The sequence below is a fragment of the Chrysochloris asiatica genome, unplaced genomic scaffold, assembly GCF_000296735.1.
Source record: "Chrysochloris asiatica unplaced genomic scaffold, ChrAsi1.0 scaffold00016, whole genome shotgun sequence".
Lineage (NCBI taxonomy): Eukaryota > Metazoa > Chordata > Mammalia > Afrosoricida > Chrysochloridae > Chrysochloris > Chrysochloris asiatica.
Window position 1 is genome coordinate 15,872,664 of NW_006408534.1, and position 7,097 is coordinate 15,879,760.

The 7,097-nt window shown below is 38.5% G+C and overlaps 1 pseudogene; it reads left to right on the plus strand.

Annotated features, from left to right (window-relative positions):
• The first annotated feature begins 2,445 nt into the window (after positions 1-2,445).
• The window catches only part of LOC102832810, a 4,869-nt pseudogene continuing 217 nt past the window's right edge, over positions 2,446-7,097 (plus strand).

Below are 7,097 nucleotides of genomic sequence, written 5' to 3' on the forward strand. Positions count from 1 at the left end.
TTGTTCATAGGCAAATTCATGCTGAAACTGAAGAAAATGAAAACAAGTCCACAAGAGTCAAAATATGACCTTGACTATGTCCCACCCAAAGTTAGAGACCCCTAAAAAATATATTTGATACATTGAGCTCTAAAAACCAGACCAGATATAGATGACATCAAGAACATCATACACAAAGAAGACAAAGGTCATTTAAAGGACAGGAAAAATGTAAGACTTTGAACATTATCAATGTACTGTTTGTGGTGCCAAGTTAAAAATATTTCTAATGTGGTGCTGCAATGAGAAAAAAATGTCGACAGTTTCTTCTATTCATAAATAGGAATTTTAAACTTTTTTTTTAATTGTGTGAATTAGAAAACGTATATACAATTTCTCCCATTAGTAAACAGTAATTTTGAACAGTTTAATAATAATAATAAAAAACAGGATAGAAAGAAAAGACAAAAATAAATATCAGAAGAGCCTCTGAAGCTTGCTCTTGAACATAGAGCAGTTAAAGTTGTTGTTGTTGTCAGGTGCCATCTAGTCGGAACCGACTCATAGCGACCCCATGCACAACAGACCGAAACAATGTCCAATCCTGGGCCAACCTCACTACCGCTGCCATACTTGATGTCATCAATGATGCCACCTGGCTGATCCATCTCGTTGGGGGGCCTTCCTCTTTTTCTCTGACCCTCCATCTTACCCAGCACGACATTGTTCTCCAGCAACTGTTCCCTCCTGACAATATGTCCAAAGTATGAGAGACGAAGCTTAGCCATCCTGGCCTCCAAGGAGCACTCTGGCTGCACTTCTTCCAAAACAGATCTATTGGTTCTTTTGGCAATCCATGGTACTTTTAGTATTCTTCTCCAACACCACAACTCAAAGGCATCAATTCTTCTATGATCTTCCTTATTCACTGTCCAGCTTTCGCATCCATATGAGGTTATTGAAAATACCATGGCTTGGGTCAGGCACACCTTAGTCCTCAAGCTGACATCTCTGCTCTTCAACACTTTAAAAAGTTCCTTTGCAGCAGATTTGCCCAATGCAATACGTCATCTGATCTATTGACTACTGCTTCCATGAGTGTTGATAGTTGATCCAAGAAGAATGAAGTCCTTGACAATTTCAATCTTTTCTCTATTAATAAGAATGTTGTTTATTGGTCCAGTGGTGAAGATTTTTGTTTTCCTGACATTGAGATGCAACCCATACCGAAGGCTGTGCTCTTTGATCTTCATCAGTAAATGTTTCAAGTCCTTTTCACTTTCAGCAAGCAAGGTTGTATCATCTGCATATCGCAGTTGTTAATGAGTCTTCCTCCAATCCTGATTCCAAGTTTTTCTTCATAGAACCCAGCTTCTCATATTATTTGCTCAGCATACAGGTTGAATAAGTATGGTGAAAGAATACAACCTTGTCGCACACCTTTCCCAATTTAAAAACCTTCAGTGTTTCCATGCTCTGTTCAAACAACTGCTTCTTGGTCCAGGTACAGATTCCTCAGAAGTACAATGAAGTGTTCTGGAATACTCATACTTCTCAATGTTGTCCATAGCTTGTCATGATCCACCAATTGAAAGCCTTTGCATAGTCAATAAAGCATAGGTAAACATCTTTCTGATATTCTCTGCTTTCAGCCAAGATCCACCATACATCAGTTAAAGAGACTAGAATAAATTATTAAGCAAAAAAGTTGAACAGAACATTTCAAAGGACAGTCTGAGAAGACAAAGTTAAGTATTATAATGAAATGTGCAAAGGCCTGAAGTTAAAAAGCCAAAAAGGAAGAACACAGTCAGCATTTCTCAAGCTGAAAGAATTGAAGAGAAAAAAAATCAAGCCTTGGGTTGTAATATTGAAGGATTTTATAGTGTGGCACCATAGATCAGCAGTTCAAAGCTTTCCATTAGTTGCTATTGGAAACCCTATGCAAAAACAACTCAGAAACTGCTCAAAAACATACAACAATAACATGGGCAAAATAGTGAATGGCTCAGGAAGCCTCAAAAGAAGATGAAATGAATACACAGAATCACCATACCAAATAGTTGGTTGGTACTCAACCATTTCAAGAGGTAACATGATCAAGAATCAATGGTGTTGAAGTAAGAAGTCCAGGTGGCACTGGAGGTATTAGCAAAAAGCAAGGCTCCATGGATTAATGGGATAAAAATTGAAAAGTTTCAATATACAGTTGCAGTATTGGAGGTGCTCACTCATCTATGCCAAGAAATGTGGAAGACAGTCAATTAAAAGAGATCATACTTGTGCCCCTTCCAAAGAAAAGTGGCCCAAAAGAATGTGGAAATCATTGAATAATATCATTATACCATATGCAAATAAAGTCTTGCTGTAATAATTAAAAAATGATTGAGCTTTTGGTCCCCGGCAATTCTGGGCTTCCCAAGTTCTGCTTCTTCCTCTGAATTGCTTCCTGGTGAAGGGGAAGCCATGGCACTCTGAATCATTAGGAACATGAAAATGAGTGTTGAAAACAAGGCGAAGATCAGTGTGGCAGGCGCCAAGAGAGTGCCTGTGGCCAGTGTTCCTGCCTCCAAGCCGGGCTTGAGACCCAGAATAGCGCTTGGCGACATTGGGAACAAAGTTAGTGAATAGCCACAGGCCAAAATGTCTCTGAAAATGGAGGTCAAAACTTCAGCTGCTGGAAAAGTTCTTGCCAAAAAATTGCCAAAACCTCTGGAAAAGGCAATTTTGCCTGAGCCTGAACCAGAACCTGAGCTTGTTAAAGAAGAAAAACTTTTGCCTGAGCCTATTTTGGTGGATACTCCATCTCCCAGCCCAATGGAGACATCCGGATGTGCTCCTGCAGAAGAATACCTGTGCCAGGCTTTCGCTGATGTAATTCTTGCAGTGAGTGATGTGGATGCAGAAGATGGAGCTGATCCAAATCTTTGCAGTGAATATGTGAAAGATATCTATGGTTATCTGAGAAAACTTGAGGAAGAGCAAGCAGTCAGACCAAAATACCTAGTAGGTCAGGAAGTCACTGGAAATATGAGAGCCATCCTAATTGACTGGCTAGTGCAAGTTCAAATGAAATTCAGGTTGCTGCAGGAAACCATGTTCATGATTGTTAACCGTCATTGATCAGTTCATGCAGAATAATTGTGTTCCCAAGATGTTACTGCTGTTTGGTGTCACTGCCATGTTTATTGCAAGCAAATATGAAGAAATGTACCCTCCAGAAATTGGTGACTTTGCCTTTGTGACTGATCACACTTACTCAAAGCACCAGATCAGACAAATGAAAATGAAGATTCTAAAAGCTTTAAATTTTAGTCTGGGTTATCCTCTGCCCCTGCATTTCCTTCTCAGAACATCCAAGATTGGAGAGGTTGATGTTGAGCAACATACTTTGGCCAAATACTTGATGGAATTAACTATGTTAGAGTACAATATGGTGCACTTTCCTCCTTCTCAGATTACAGCAGGAGCCTTTTGCTTAGCGCTGAAAATTCTCAATAATGGTGAATGGAAACCAACTCTACAGCACTACCTGTTATACACTGAAGAATATCTTGGTCCTGTTATGCAGCACCCGACTAAGAATATAGTCATGGTGAACCAAGGGCTTACCAAGCACATGACTATCAAGAATAAGTATGCCACATCTAAGCATGCTAAGATAGTACTCTACCACAGCTGAATTCTGAACTAGTTCAAGATCTAGCCAAGGCTGTTGCAAAGGTGTAACTTGTAAACTTCACCTTAACAGTTGTATTGTAATACTATAATATCTGCAAATAAAATTGGCACCATGTGCTGTCTGTACATAAAAAAAAAGGTTCCAGCAGTAAACGGACAGTGAGCGTAGAGATATTCAAGCTGGATTCAGAAGATGACGTGGAATGAGACATATTGCTGCTGACATGAAATGGATCTTGTCTGAAAGCAGAGAATACCAGAAAGGATATTTACTTGTGCTTTATTGACCATGTAAAGGCATCCAACTGTGTGGATCATTAATAAACTATGGCTAAAATTACAAAGAATTGGAATTCCAGAATGCTTAATTGTTCTTATGAGGAACTTATACATTTGCCAAGTTATTTGAACAGAACAAAAGGATACTGAAAAGTTTAAAACAAGGAAAGGAGTGCATTAGGATTGTATCCTTTAACCATACTTATTCAATCTGAATACTGAGCAAATAATCTAAGAAGCTGGATTATATGAAGAAGAACATGACATCAAGATTGAAGGAAGAATCACTATCAACCAGCAATATGCTGGTGATAGAGCGATGAAGATCAAAGTTTACAGCCTTCAGTGTAGATTGTACTTCAATGTAAAGAAAACAAAAATATCCACAACTGGATTAATAAATAATATGACAAACTGAGAAAACATTGAAGTTATCAAAAAAGTTCATTTTGCTTGGAACCACAATAAAAGCTCATGGAAGAGGCAGTTGAGAAATCAAACAACATATTGCATTAGGGAAATCTGCAAAAAGAACTCTTTAAAGCTTAAAAGAGCAAAGATGCCACTTTGAGGACTAAGGTGCACCTGACTCAAGCCATGGTATTTTCAATAGCCTAATATACATGTGAAAGTTGGAAATTAATAAGGAATACAGAGAAGAATTGATGCATTTGAATTATAGTGTTGGAAAAGAGTATTAAAAATACTGTGGAATACTAGAACAAACTTCTTGAAAGACGTACAGCGAGAATGCTCCTAAGAAGTGACTGGTGTGCCTTTGTTTTTTTTACTTTAGAAATGTTGTCAGGAAGGACCAGTCCCTGGAGAAAGACATCATACATGATGAAATGAAGGCTCACTGAAACAGAGGAAGACCCTCAATGAGATGGACTGACACAGTGGCAGCAATAATGGACTCAAGCATAGGAACAATTCTGAGGATGTCACAGGACAGGGCAGTGTTTGGTTCTGTTGTGCATAGGGTCACTATGAATTGGAACTTGTGACTCAGAACTTACTGAATGGCATCTAACAACAATACACACACACACATATATTGTTAAGTGCCATTGAGTTGGTGCCAACTCAAAGCAACCCTGTATAGGGTTTCCAAAGTGCAGCTGGTGAGTTTGAACTGTCAACTTTGTGGTTCAAAATGATATTTCAGTCCAGTGCTTATCTTATAGTGCCACACCAGGACTCCAATATATGTTGTTGTTGTTGTTAGTGCCATGGACTCAATTCTAGCTTACAGCGACCCTGACAGGAGCCAGATTTCTGAGGAGCAGCTGGTGAGTTTGAATCGCCAGCTTTGTGGTTCACAATCCAGTGCTGATCCTACAGATCTTAATGGCTAATATTTTGCTTTGATACTGAGGATCTAAAGTTTCTAATCATTATAAGCCTGTCCCTATGTCTCAGGCAGTTACGTGCCATAATTTGGCCTATGCTGACCTAGGAGCTGACCATCATATTTGAAATAAAGGAACCCATTTCAGCTACAGCATTTCTGCCCAACTTAGAATATCCAATAAAAGTCTCTCAAAGACACTGGTATTTCCTTCACCACTGTCTTCTGGGCCACATTGGGAACATACAGAGCAGGTAAATGGATCCATCATACATGAAAAATGCCCTCTAATAGTTCTGTCTTCCAATGTTTTAAAATTCCATCCTTGACATTATTTCACATCATAGCTCAATCATTCCACGTTGTTTAGAATCCCCCTCCATTAAGTCTAGGCTTTTAACAAGCAACTGAGAAAATAATGAAAACCTCCAACTACTCAAGCCAATGGATTATATCAAAATTTCTAGGAAATGTATCTGTGTCAATATGTTTAGTCCGAAGCTAAACTTTCATTTTTTTCCTCCCTAGAAAATCCAGTTCTACATGTATTTTCCATACTGATGTAACTTAGCAAATTCTGATGTGTGTGTGCTAATCTTAAACTACCAGGTTTTCCTTTAATTGGTCCCTCTGGGCATGCTGGGACCTAATTCTACTTATATGTTTGGAGATAATAAGGAATGAGGAGGGTACAGGATGATGATAATTGGCTTCCTCTTGTGAAGTGCATCTCCATGTAAACAATGGCCTCATTAGATATAGGAACAGGTTCTATTTTGGCTACCAGTGAGACTTGAGGGTACAAAGTACCTTGAGTTCTTCAAAGGTTATCACTTCAGTTTTTGAGGTACAATGTTTACCTGGCCAATGTTCCAACTTTCAAATAAGTAACCTAGTGAGACTATGAATTCAGTTGATTTTGTAATTTGGCTGCTCATGGAGTTCATTTTTCACTTGTCACTGTCTTGTGTCTGCAAAGAATTAGATTCTTTTTAGTATCTTAGAAACTCCTTGTGTTTTAATCTGTATTATGATCTCAGAATGAGTTATTTATTTTTGTATAAGTAGATGAGAGCCAATAAAAGCAGTTACACCATTTTGAAATACTTGAAGTCTTTTTTACTTTCTGTAGTGCCAAAGGCAAGAGCAAATTGTTGTCTTTAATGAGCAATGATCAGAGGACATATTTATCTGTTTATTTTTTCAGCCACTTTGTGCCATGGGCATACCATCCTTATATACTAACAGACTTTTTATTGTTCTCAGTTCTAAATAACTAGGTAGCCTAGGAATCCTAGACTCCCTTTCTCATCCATTTCCCCAAACTTCTGTTGCCTGCAACTCTCTCCCAGTACTGGTTTTTCTTACCAGTTAAGGTTCTTGGGCCAGGCAAAATAAACCAACTCTGGTCAATTAAAGCAGAAAAGAAATTTATTAGAAGGGTATAGAGTATACAGAGTGAAATTAAGTCCAAAAAACCAACTAGAGCCCAGACAGATGGTTTCTTAGATATGACACCAAAATCCTAGCACCAAAAGAAAAAAGTAGATAAACTGGATTTCATCAAAATTTTAAAACTGCTGTGCATCAAAGGGGAGTCCTGGTGTGACACTGTAAGATAAGCACTGGACCACAAGGCCAGTGGTTCAATTCACCAGCTGCTCCTTGGAAACTCTATGCCAGGTTGCTATGAGTCGGAACCAACTCAATGGCACTTAACAACAACAATAAATGCAATGTCCAATGGATGGAAAGACAATCAGTGTTTTATGCATTGAAATTGTAGAGAAGAGGTAGAGAGATGATA